Source organism: Kogia breviceps, chromosome 10, assembly GCF_026419965.1.
Source record: "Kogia breviceps isolate mKogBre1 chromosome 10, mKogBre1 haplotype 1, whole genome shotgun sequence".
Taxonomy (NCBI): domain Eukaryota; kingdom Metazoa; phylum Chordata; class Mammalia; order Artiodactyla; family Physeteridae; genus Kogia; species Kogia breviceps.
Window position 1 is genome coordinate 43,689,035 of NC_081319.1, and position 13,699 is coordinate 43,702,733.

Genomic DNA, 13,699 nt, shown 5'->3' on the forward strand with positions numbered 1-13,699 from the left:
TTACAGTAGAGTAAGACAAATGCTATTATAGGAAAGAAATAGAGGGTGCTATGTCTGTTCATAGGATAATCATCTAAGCAGTTTTGCAGAATCAGGGGTGGCTCACTGAAGCTTTAATGTCTCAGCTGAGACCTGAAGGAGATGTAAGTCTCAGAGAAGAAAAAACGGGACATTAGAGTATTGCAGGGGGGAGGAAAGAGCATGTACGAGGACACTTGGTTGAAAAAGAACATGGTATCCATCAACAGGTTTTGTTTGCCCAGAATGGAGATTGTGTGGAGTGGAATGGTCAGTCAGCACTGGAGAGCATGCGGGGGCCTGTAATCCTTAGTAAAGATCACAGACTTCACCCTGAGGGTAGCAGAGTGTTACTAACGGGTAGGTTATTTCTATTATTATTATTCCAGGAGTAATACTATCATTTTTTTAATATCCCTCTTACTGGTGAGAATGGATAGGCTTGGGATAGGGGAATGAAGGAGTTGGGAAGGCCAGAATAGGAGAAATGAGCTTGGAAACTGTTGCAACAGGTCATAACCACTGAGGATGACCTAACGGAGTGCATTACAGCTGGATTTGAGAGTCACTTAAAAAATAGCCTTGACAAGTGATTCATGGGAAGAGAGGGATTTAAGGGACAGGAAGGAGCCAAGAATCCTGGCTTCGGCAAGTGAGTCAACAGTGCCACTCGCTCAGATAGAGAGCACTAGGGATGGAGAAAGCTTTGGGGGAATAGATTCAGATTAAAACACATGGAGTTGAAGCCACTGATGGGACCTGCAAGTGGAGAGAACTGGAAAGCACTTGAATACAGAGAAATCACAGCTTACACGTGTTAGCCTCTGAAAAAAAGCACATAAGAAAAAAACAAAAACAAAAAACATAGTCAAAACTTCCCTTGCAAATCCCTTAGGGAGGTGCCATATTGAAGAGGCATCCCAACTCACTGGTCAACAAATTCAATAGAACCTCTTTCTTCAGTGAAGAAAGTAGTTGGATTCCGTTTAAAGGCCATGATAAGGGCAATATATGTGTCTTTAAACACACTAAGGGTAATGAAGTACTCACAAGGTGTGAGCCATATGTCAACAGAAACCAAATATGGGACCATAGATTCAGTGCATTCTGTCCTGCATTCATTCAGGGTCAAGATCTTTATGGACACTCCTGGAAAATGGAATTGGCCGTACTATTTAAATTATTCTCTCTCTTCTCCTATTCCCTCCGTTCCTCTTCCCTTCTATTTCTTCCCTCACCTCTCTCTCATAAACATATGTAACTGAATTTGTATAAATGAAGTGAGCATATAATGAGACTCTACTGAATTTGGCTCTAGAGCTCATAAAAGATATTTAAGACAAGCATGAAGTCTTTTGCAGTAAACAGCATATGAATGCTAGTTGATCCTATAAAATGGATGATCCAGGAAAGACCCTGGATGCCAAAAACTGGACCTTATGCTAAGTTGAAGCAAGATATCCAGTGGAGGGCTGCTGCCATAATAATGAGACTATTAAAGAAGAAACTGGACATTCTGGTCCCGCTGTTCTGACCCTGGGATATTTTGACTGGGTCCTTGAGGAAAAGAGACTTAATAAATATAAATAACACAAAATAAAACTGACAACCCCTGAAATTGCACATGTCAAAATTTGTTATAGATGGGGACTTCCCTGGTGGTCCAGTGGTTAAGAATCTGCCTTCCAATGCAGGGGACATGGGTTTGATCCCTGGTCAGGGAACTAAGCCTCGGGGAACCTAAGCCTGCACACTGCAACGACTGAGCCCGTGAGCTCTGGAGCCCGAGTGCCACAACTAGAGAGAAGCCCACGTGGCCGCAACAAAGAGCCCTCATGCTGCAAAGAGAGATCCTGCATGCTACAACTAAGACCTGACACAGCCAAAAAAATTAAAATTAAAAAAAACTGGTTTATTAATAGGTAAAAAAGAAAGGTAATTAGAAATTCCATGGAAACAAAATGTTCTTCAGAAAGTCACATTTTACATATGAAGCCAACTAAATGATCTGAGCAGCCGACAGAATATAAGAACAGGAAAAAAAGAGAGTCCACTTGACCTTGACACTTAGAACATTCTCCTTCATGCAGCAGAAGGTCAGTGACATCAGAGTCCATCCCCTTCTTTATGGGTCCAAATATAGTACTTGGTTTTAGAGACTAGTAGCTACAAAATCTTTATATCATAAAGATTATATATTAGTTTTTGATTTTTAACAATCTGATACATAAAGCAAAATTAATTATAATTACAGAAAAGACTTCAAATGTTATCAATGTTATAAAATTTTGCTGCAAGCTGGAGTTGGAGAGAAAAGGTGAGGGGAAGCTCAGAGGCATCAATTTCCTCATCCTAAACACGTGGAGAATTAAGACGTTCTATGGAAGGTCAACGGATCAAGCAATACAAGTATAAGTCTATCCCTTAAAATTACACAGGTAATCAAGTGCAAAACCAAATTAGAAATATAAGGAAAAAACTGGAAGAAATCATGAGAAAGACAGAAGGATTACTGTCAATAAGCTAAATCCCTCATCACACATAGGGGCAATTCAATAATTTTTACTTAAACTTGATAAATCAAGAAATAGAAGAATAAGAGAATTATTTAGCGTTAAGTGAGACAATGACCAGAAGACTGAAAAACTTAAATGGTTATCAGTGCGACTGGATATATAGGTGATGGTGGAGACATTTTATTTTTCATGTTCTATCCTTCCCAACATTTTTTCCCCCTGAGCAATTTGAATTATATGCATGTATGTTACTCCCATAGGATTGTGAAAGGATTGTAAAAATCCTTCAAGGGCTCAAAACATCCTCTCATTCAAAATAGAGAGTCAATATCAGAATCAAAAGAGAATCAAAAGAGAGAGTCAATATCAGGTATGAAGACAGACTCTAAATCTCCTTGAGTCAGAAAGGAAGCAAGCTTAATCTCAATTTGCAGTCCTAAACCAGGAGGCCAGCAACATGTGAATTATGACTTGACACAGGGCATTCATGGGAGACAGGGAGGCCTCTGAGGAGGCTCTGCCAGACCTCCATCAGGTGATGGGCTAGACTGGCAAGGGAGCTGGAGAGCCATCTGTCAGGGCCTCTGAGGACCAGCCTGTGTTCAGCAGGCTCACGGGCCCACTCCCACTAAATAGAAAGTAAACAAACACTCATCTAGGAAAGACAGCCAAAGCCTCACTCCCTTAAACAGAGGCCCTAAATTCTTTGGGAATTCACTCTCTGTTAAGATTAGGTAGCTCTGGACCTTAATTCAAATCTATAGCTTTATAGAGGTATTTAGATCTGAACTCCAATCATTCATTCACTCACGTGCTGGGTGCTGGAAATGCAAAGTGATATAAAACACCATCCCAGCCTCAAGGGTCTTACAATGGTGTGGGGAATCAGGTAAGTTAAGGACAAAGGATGAAACCACACAATGAGTGTGGCTACACTAGGGGAAGCACCGGGTGCTGTGGGAGCCCAGAGTAGGGCATGGTTACAAAGACTGGAAGCCATGGAGCTGAAAGGAAAGAGGGAAGAATATGCATGTGTGAAAGCACTGAGGGTAGCAAAGGGCTTTTGTTTCTTATTTATGACTTTACCTATAATTACAAAAGCTACATAACCTTACTGTGCTGGCCATCTTCAGTTTGCCCTACAGGTCTCTCCCCATCCTTCCCCACCCTGCTCAGTGCCCATGAAGCTGATCCACATGGACCCCTCACTGGAGTCCCTTGAACTCTGGCTTCTGGTTGAGTTTGGCCAATGGGAGGCACCAGCAAGAGACCCAGAAAATAGGGGAGAATGAGGTTGGAGACTTCTTTCCCAACTCTCTTCCTGATGGCTGCACGTACCACAGCTCCTATCAGGTGGCCCATCCACACAGTTTCTCCTCCAGTTATACAGCACCTCCCCCTGCCCCTTCAGATGCAGGGTGTAATGACTCCCCACTCTCAGCACACCTGAGAACGGCACTGTCACTTGTTTCTGTTACTGTAACTCTGCCTGAACTTTTGTAAAATGTCCCTTCAATAAAACACCCTCAAAATGCCCAGTTTGAACGTGCCATCTGTTTCCTGCCAGGGCTTGGGCTGATAGAATCATCCATTAAATAAAATTTAGAAAACAAGACAAGGAAATGATCACTCACCAAAGCCACCTAACACATGCAAATTTTAACATTTTGGTGTATTTCTTTTGCGAAGTCTTTCTGTGGATATATTTACATAGCTGTCATTATGATGGGTATGCAATTTTACCCTATGAACTTTTCAATTAACATGATATCACAAACATTTTCACAATGATAGATGTCATTTAAGGATGTCTACCTTGTTCCAGGCAAAATTATTATCTCATTTAATCCTCAGAGCAACCTCATGAGATAAATATTATCCTTGGGGGATTTCTGAAAGGAAATATTCATCTGGAATTAAGGTGAATTCTCCTAAGAGGCAGAGATTTTAACCTTACATCTTCCTTTGACTAGTGTTTCTCTCTAATTTTCTCTCCAGGTAAGGAGCCAAACTGGACAACCTGACCCTTACAGTTTACCCTAACCAGTAGGGGGAAGTTACAAAAGGATTGCAGCTGCACAACCAGAACCTTTTGGCGTGGATCTGGTCCACACAACCTAAAATGCCAAAGGTCCACACTGAGGTTAATAAGAGTTCTGAGCCATAGGCTAAGCACTGTCAAACACTTTAAATGGATAATCTCTCATAATTTCCCAAGAGAGCTACAGGGTAGATATTATATTATCGTCCACATTTTACAGAAGAAAACATTAGGGCTTAGAGAAATGGAGACAGTTGCCTATGATACCATAAGTGCTGGAGAATCTCAGTCCCAAACAGTCACTGCCATGCAATTCCACCTACCTGCCTAGTTCTTCATACTCAAATTAAGACAGCCCTTCCTGAGAGAAGGGAGTCAGGAGGAGAAAGCCACACAGTTTCCAGCTGGGCTGCACTGGATTGGCAGCACCCTCACTGTGTGTGACATTCTTCCCTGGACATCAGCCTCACCACCACCGCCCCATTCACGTCACTCCCGCAGGCATTCCACTGGCCCCACCATGACACCCTCCCACTCATCCAAGCCAGACAACCCAATGGTGGATATACCCTACAGGATGCCCCTTCATCCATTTTGGATGGTGGTCTGCATAACAAGTTCCTAACTTTGGTGATTCATAAGCTATGTACGTTAATGTGGATTACAAGAATATATATATACACTTCCTCCTTCATAGATCCCATAAGAAAATCAGAAAGAAAGTGAACTTGAACAGACTTTAACACAGTTTGATCTCAGTCCAAAGCCAATCCCAAGATTAAGTTGCTAGCTCTTCAGCAAAAAACAAAAACAAAACAAAAAAACAAACAAACAAAACCCCTCATGTACATCAATTTCTGATTAAGTTAATTGGCCACAGGGAATTCAGAAAATATTTGGAGGATTTGCACCATAGCCTCAGATGGACACAAGACTTGAGCACAGCATTTCTAGAAAAGTCCAATTTCTGACACAAAGTCCAGGGTTTCAAGCACCTACCAGGCCAGCCAGCCAGCCATCTCCTGTCCCCATGCCCTCATGCCCTCTCAGAGCATTTGAAAGGAGGATAACCACCTGAGGGACCCCATCACCTGAGCCATGTATCCTATACCTGGTCTCTGCCTCTGATTTGAGCAGGAAAAGGTTACAAAAGGCCTGTACTCTGTCCTGATGAAAAAAACAGAGCAAGTTCCATAGTGGCAGGTCCAGCCCTGAAAGGACAGAAGAACAGGGCTGCCCCCAGCCCAGAGGACTTACCTGCCTCCTGGTAAGGTGGCTCCAGGCAGCAGCCCCTGTGGTACCTCTTGAAGCTCTCCGTAGGGCAAGTCTCTCACAGAGTCCGAGCTCCTGCTCCTGGCAATTGAAGCCCTTCTGGGAGGGGCAGCTCCAAAGCTGGGTGGAGAGCATAGAGGAAGGGAAATGGGAAGAGAGCCAAAGTGATTTTAAAGAATCGTGTAGGAAACCCTGTAACCGGAGAGTTACTGAGATGGTACTTACATTTATACTTTGGAAGCATTTGCCTTTAATCAGTGCTTAATCTAACTCTGCAGAAAGCATCATTAATAAAGAAACAGGTTGTTTTTTTCTTTGGCCTCATCCAAGTGGGTGAGAAAATACAGAAAAGTCTATCTGAAAAGCCATGCTGTTTCTGCATTGAGCTTAGCCTGTAGGCCAACTAAATTGGGGGCTCTAAGGTCTTGTCCCCCAGGACCTACCAAGGTCCACAACATGAAACTGTTCACAAGACACCCATTCAGTTCCTCCTTCTTTCTCTTCTCTTGTGCCATCAACACTGGGGTTCAGATCTATGAAAATACGTGCTTGCTTATATGTTTGTCATAAGGGACAGCAAGAAGACCCCTTGGCCACCAAAGCAACCCCACAATGGACCTGTCACCAAACCCAAACTCTCCCATGTACGCTTCTGTTTTGTTAATTCTTGAGGAAAAATGAAATCTTGCTGGGCAGTGTCATACCATAAGCTACTTTCAGCCATTGTCACCTTACAGAGGCCAGCTGACAGCCAACTGAGGTAAAGGATACAAGATGTGTGTTTATAAGGAAGGATGAAGTAGGAAGTAGGTGTTGAAAGGAGTGCTGGATTGGAATCACAGGCAGATTTGGGTCCTGCCAGAAGGGGCATTGAATACTGGCCAAAAGAACTGGGCTCTACACTCTAAGCTGTGTGATATTGGATGGATCACTCTATTTCTCTGAGCCCTAATTTTCTCCCTATAAAATGGGATAATCTTCCAAATCTCCTTCGTCTGAGGAAGCAAATGTGATAATAGCTCTGAAAACACTTTGCAAACACTAGATATAAGTATCTTAATTTAAGAGAGAAAAGGTCTGGTTGCTTTTCTACTTCTACTGACTCAACACCTAGACCCCATGGAGAGGATGAAATCACAGACATGGGATGGATTAGTACCAGGCCTGGCACAGTGTATATGACCCGACTTTTTAAGGCAGTGATCAGAAATTCTAAACCCTTGTCTGATTTTACGGTGACTCTCAGAATAAGAGAAGATCAATAAGAGAAGTGCTTAGAGTTAATAAGTTTTGTGTTTTTTTGTGGTACGCGGGCCTCTCACTGTTGTGGCCTCTCCCATTGCGGAGCACAGGTTCCGGATGCACAGGCTCAGTGGCCATGGCTCACGGGCCCAGCCGCTCTGTGGCATGTGGGATCTTCCCGGACTGGGGCACGAACCCGTGTCCCCTACATCGGCAGGTGGATTCTCAACCACTGCGCCACCAGGGAAGCCCTAACAAGCATTTTTTACGTTGATAAAAACGTGTGCATTTGAAGAGGTAAAGAAGGCCTCTAAATCTATTATCTTAAGAGGGCCTGGCCTTTTTTAATATAAACTCTTTGCAAATATTATTTTCCTAAGCTATTAAGTCAGATTCAGACTTCCCACTCTGAAGTTTCAAAGAATCTTTCTAGTTCCATCTTCAAGGATGTGAAAATGATTCCAAATGTAAGGACTTAAGTGACTAAGAGTAACACAAACACAGGCCGCCTGAGCACTATGGGGCTTGCATTCAGGACTTTCCCCAGATTCACGTCTCTGTAGAACTTAGGGAAGGCAAACATGCGTTTGAAAAATGGAGCAGAGCACATGTGCTGGGACCTCATAATATAAGATGCCAATGCCAGAGCACCCACAGAGCATCCCTCGAGCCATATAGCATCATCACCTCCCTCAAGTGCTAGCAGGCAGCAAGACCTTGCCAGTCTCAGTCCCATCATCTGATGAGCTGATCAGTTTCAGCATCAGTGGTCAAGGTGGCATCAGCTTTAGCAGCAGCCATGCCTTCCATCTGTTGATTTAGCAAAGATGACACTGAATCTCCACTATTGCAGAGCACCTGGAAATACCAAAATAAGACCTGGGCCCTTGAGCATCCTGCAGTCTCTTTATGAGAAAGAAACCTGTCCAAAGAACTATAAAACAAGAAAAGGAGCATCAAGAGGCTGCAAGCAAGATGCAAACAGAGGCCTTCACAGCATAGAGCAGAGAGCAACTCATTCCAGGAAGGCTTCCAAGAAGAGATGGGATTTGAGCTGAGGCTCAGAAAATGAGTAAGAACTCAATATGTGAGAAAGTAGGGCTTTCCAGGAAAAGCATGAGCCAGGACACACAGGCCTGGAGGGATAGGACATGTGTAGAGAATCTCAAGTGGTTCCATGGGGATAGAAGAGGAGGAGGCTAAGATGAAGGGATGATTTGCATGGCCTTGCATACCACTTGGATACTGCTGAATTTGAACTTGAACTTGTATTGAGTCACAGGCATGGCACTGGCACTGTCTTAGGCTTCTGATTATTTTATGAATAATCACCAAGTCCTGTTTCCCTAATATGCACCATGGCTGTAATCACAGTGACAATAAGATATCCATGCAAATGAACAGATGTTAATGAGTGATGCTGAGGGTGTGATGTACACCACAGCAGAAGGTGAGAGCAGCCAAAGGGAATAGGACATTTTGTGGGGAAACCTGGAATGAGCAAAGCAAGGAGAACTAGCTGTGACTGATTCTGAGGACACAGCTGTGAGGAAGTCCAGAATCCATTTCCTAGCATGCACTTGCCTTTAGGATCCTAAGGGAGGTTCCTATATAGCTCCTTACAGAAAACATGCTTGCTGAGGGCACAGTTTCATGATCTTGTTCACAGCTATGGCCCTATGCTTAAAAGAGCACATATTTAATAAGTATTTAATAAGTATTTATGAATGAATAAAAGAACTGCTAACCTCACAGTCCTTTCTGAAACCCAATGCAGGCTCCTCAATCCTGTCTGTCTGGTCCTGGGAAGGAAGCCCTGGTGTGTCCTGCTCTGTAAGATCTTGCTCTTCACTTCCATCCTTCATTTCCAGACGTACAAGCCCTTCTAACCTCTAACTGGACTGTCACAATGGCCTTCCCAACAGATAGTCTGCCCCAGCCCCTTCCTGGTAGACTGTCCCACGCACTGACCACTCCTCCCCAGACACATCCCTCTTCTCTGTTCCCTGCCTCGCTCATGGTATTGCTAAAGCTGCCTTCCTCTTGCCTTTCTTCTTGCCCCTTCCCCCAATCCCTCCATCTCTCAATTCCTGCTGCTTCCACGAAGCTTTCATGACAATGCTATCCCTCTGTGAGCTTCCTCTACATGGTTAACCATCAATATTCCAACAGCGCAGCACATCACATACCTTCGTGATCAGCTCCAAACATTTCAAAACTATTTTAATCTATACTCGTACTTCTCTTCATAATCGAATGAATCTTTTGCCTTTTACTAAAGATTCATGTGGAGAGGGACAAGCATGACTGTTGCTTCCATTTTTTGAGGGCTTGTGGGAATAAGCAAGCCTGATATTCCCGTGTATAAAAATAGACCTAGCAAGGGCCTTTCCTACTGGCCCAGTTTGTAAGGCTCGGTGCTCCCAATGCAGGAGGCCCAGGTTCAATCCCTGGTCAGGGAACTAGATCCCACGTGTATGCCGCAACTGGGAGTTCACATGCCACAACTAAGGAGCCCTCCTGTCACAACTAAGACCCGGTGCAACCAAATAAATAAATATTAAAACAAACGAACCAACGAAATTATTTAACGTACTACCTTTGTGTTTTGGTTTAGGTTTCTCCAAAAGCATTAGACAAGTACTTCAGTGAAAGAGTTTGTTTGGGAGGTGAATCACAGGAAACAGGAGTGAGGGAGAGAGGAATAGAAGGCTAAGAAGGAGGAGCAGCCAACAAAGGGTGTGCACTTCAGATGATTACAGATATGGCAGACTGGGGCTCAGCCTCTCTGGGGAGTTTCTGAGGAGCTATGCAGAATTTATTTGAGAATTAGGAGGCTGGGCATTTTGTCCTCTGGCTTACATCCCCTATTGGCTGAGGGTTGTCCACAGGGGCATTATGGTAATCAGCCTCTAAAATAGCCCCAGTGACCCTTACCTCTGATATAGTATTCATGTTCTTGTGTGGTCCTATCCCAAATTGAACAGGTATAACCAACATGATATTGCAGAAGTGACAGTGTGTAATTTCTGAGGCTTGGTGACAAAAGGCAACGTGGCTTCTCCCTGCTCTTGTGGATTGCCCCTCTGGAGGGAGCTAGCCACCATGCTGTGAGGACACTCAATCAGTCCTGTGGAGATTCCGCGTGGGGAGGAACGGAGGCCTATTGCCAAGAGCTGGCACCAACTTATTAGCCATGAGAGTAAGTCATCTTGGAAGCAGATCCTCCAATCTCAGTTGGGGTTAACTTCTCTCCAACCTCCAAATCTCTGGGCTTGCTCATGGGCTGAGAGAGCTCCCGTGGCTTTGGAGAAAGCACTGAGACAGAAAAGCCAAGAGAAGCAAGACAGATCCTTGAGGTGGGATGCTGTTAGTACACAAGAGCTGTCCACCACAGCTTTAGCTGAAATCAGAGGTAGTCTGACGGAATGTGTCAGGAGTACCGAAAGCATCTGCTATGCTCGGAAGCTTCCTAAAAGATGGTTCCTGTGTATTCTTCTTTCCCCTCCACAGGGTTTGCCAAATGGTTACATACATGTAGGTTGTGAGCAAGGCTTCAAAGACCAGCTCATGAGATCTCCTGCAACACAACAGCAAAAACTGCTCCGTCCTCTAACTCCTATCATTCACTTCTTGTACCTATAATTAGCACTTAGTTCACTGCTTCCATTTTCTGATATGTATTTTTCAGGATTCTTTTGGTTGCAAGTAAGAAAATCCTAACCCTAGTATACAGTATAAGCAAAAAAGATTTTAGTGGCAGGGAACAGGAGTGTCATACAGAATCCAAGGGAAGAGAAGCTGCTGACTCTCATGGAATAGAACCAAAGATTGAAGACCTGCAGGACGTTCAGGAAGTTCTGCTTCTCCTCATCTCTTGGCTCTGTTGCTGTTCCCCAGCCTCTTTGCTCTCTTGTCTTACTGTACACTGGCTTTCTCTGGTCCTAGCTGACCTGACAGAAAATGGGCACTCTCAACCACTGTGTTCACATGCTGACCTTTTTCATTCTCAAAATTCCCGGGGAAGGGGCTGAGTGACCTCACCTGGCTCGGGGTGACTCTAAACAAATAAACAGAGGGTCAGGAAGCTAGAGGTCAGGGAGCTCCCAATGCCAACCTGGGGGTGGATCCAGGAGGAGAACTCCTAAAGAACCCCCAAATAGGGACAGCACCCACATCATAATGTTTTAATGATTAAATAAGGCAATATGAATGAACTTCCTTTTGTACTCTTAAATGTTATACAAAGGTACAATTCTATTGTTATTTGAGAACCAGAGTAGTGTAGAGAGGAAACACATACACACACACACACACACACACACACACACAACTTAGAATTGAACACCTGGTCTTGAATCCCATCTTGTTCTGCCACCTAATAGCTGTGTGATCAATCCCTTTGTAAAATTTCTCTGAGCCTCAGTTTCTTCATCCATAAACACCTGGATGTACAGTGATAACACCTACTTGTACAGAGGATTCATGAGATTTAAATAACCAGGGGATAACACTTTGTAAGGTACAAGCTAAAATAAATGTTTGTGGCTGAGGTAAGAGAAAGCATTTATATACATGATCTTCCACTGTCTACCATGTCCCTTCCCCTCACAGGGATACAAATACACACACACTTCAAATTCTTTATACCCACTACAGCCCTGACCACATTTAAGTTCCAGGAGGTAGTAGCTACAGAGGGTTGCTGACTTAATTGTGCAGGAGGGGTGGGGGAAGAGGTGATGGGAAGGAGGAAGGGAAGGAACGAGGCAGACAGATAGGCATGCCGCCAGCCTGAGGCTGGGATAGGTGGCCAAGTCTATATGGAAGCCCAGTGAGGGACTGGCTGGAAGTCAAAAAGGATATAATTAACTTAAGAATTGCAATAAACTTGTAGCCACACTTAATAGCTTTCAAATATTTTCTCAATTTACCCTGGCTTCGTTCTTCTCGGTTTGGTCTTAGGCTTGTTAGGGACAAAGGGAAGAGGTAAAGCCAAGGAAAAGTCTTAAAGGGGCAGCACCACAAAGCTTGTAAAAGGGAAGAACGGGTCTAGGCTTTCAGCAAAAACTCACTGGCCTGCATGACATCAGATATCTGCACAGTCAGTCCTTGGGGAACACAGAGGAAGGGAATTGAGCTGCAGCAACAGGAAGAAACACATCTGACCTGACTGTGAAGCTGCCTTCCTGACCTCCCCCACTTCCCATCCTTCCTTCCTGCCCCTCCCCTGCTGCCTTCCCACCATCCCTTGGCTGAAGGTGGTCCAGGGGCTGCAGTCAGTGTTCAAGATGACATTTCAACTTTCTTTTTCTGCTCTTTCCTGACTAGGCAGAAAGAAAATGTTGGTATTTCTAGAGCAAATTTAAAGGCATCTGGAAATGAATGTACATAGAAGAGAGACAATATCTGCTAACTGAGGTTTAAGTTCAGAAATAGAATGACTGAGGGTCACAGGAGAAATCGGAAGACCTTCCTCCTCAGTTCACCATGTTGCCTCGGGTTAATTGTTTCATGTCAAAACCTAAACTGGATGAGACTTGGTTCTCCCTCTAAAATCCTGAGCACAGAACCTCCCCGGCTACTTTTGTATAAGGTGGCCCAACCAAAACCCCCAGGCATGCCTGACCCTGTGGCCATCTGTTGCCATTAAAAGAATGTGTCCTTTTATTGTTGCACAGATGTTAGCTGCCTGTCCCTCTGCTGTCACCTGTATCAAATCCTGTTTCCCCTCACTTCTGGCCGTGGAGGATCTCTCTTGGCTTTCCCCAACCCCAGTGGACCCTCAGTTCTTTCTATTCACCTAAATTTCCAACCAACTTTCCTCTCAGAAATGAGGCAAATTTTTTTTTTTTTTTTTTTGCGGTACGCGGGCCTCTCACTGTTTTGGCCTCTCCCGTTGTGGAGCACAGGCTCAGCGGCCATGGCTCAAGGGCCTAGCTGCTCCGTGACATGTGGGATCTTCCTGGACCGGGACACGAACCCGTGTCCCCTGCATCGGCAGGCGGACTCTCAACCACTGCGCCACCAGGGAAGCCCACAAATTTCTTTTGATGTCTTGAGCATAACAGTTTCAAAGATGCCCCATCTATTTTTTTACATGCATGCCCCTGGGGTCTTACCCTCCATCTCAAGCAATTTCTCTGAGTATTTCTTTCAAATAAATAATATGCTCTTCCCAAAAGACATCTGAGTAAAGAAGTAGGTCTCCACATCATTGGATTGCCATAATTTGGAAATAAAGGTAATGTTGTCTTATTTTGCTGCTCTCAACTTATATCTAATTTCAGAAACCAAAAAGAAATCTTAATGGTTTTTTTTTTCCCAAGGCCTCATTTTTAAGACATTTTAGCCAAGAGACACCCTGAAGTGAGCATATGAATACAGGCTCCTACATGCCTGGAGAGTCAGACCATGGGGTCCCTCCACATCATCTCCCTCCTCAGCTCACTCTCCGGAATGATCTGTTCCCTGGGCAGTCCAGTCTGTTAGCACCTTGGCTCCTTGGAAGGCCAGTAAGACCCCCTCCCCCAGCACAGTGTTTCCTTCTGAGAAGGGAACAGTGCACTGGGCTGTGGGAACACCCTGACTATGGGACCCTCAACGTGCC

At 44.3% G+C, this 13,699-nt stretch overlaps 1 protein-coding gene and 1 non-coding gene across 3 annotated transcripts in view; one reads left to right on the forward strand and one right to left on the reverse strand.

Moving 5' to 3' along the window:
- The window catches only part of SCN11A (sodium voltage-gated channel alpha subunit 11), a 125,328-nt gene that overhangs the window by 70,340 nt on the left and 41,289 nt on the right, over nucleotides 1–13,699 (reverse strand). Inside the window, exon 3 of one of the 2 annotated variants that reach the window (XM_067044518.1) lies at nucleotides 5,833–5,967. The gene's annotated coding sequence lies outside the window, so the exon portion shown is untranslated. Of the gene's footprint in view, nucleotides 1–5,832; nucleotides 5,968–13,699 lie in introns of those variants that run through there. The other variant, XM_067044519.1, reaches the window with a different exon arrangement.
- Nucleotides 9,320–9,439, forward strand: LOC131764722 (U5 spliceosomal RNA). The gene has a single exon (XR_009337924.1). It is a non-coding gene; the product is annotated as a U5 spliceosomal RNA (small nuclear RNA).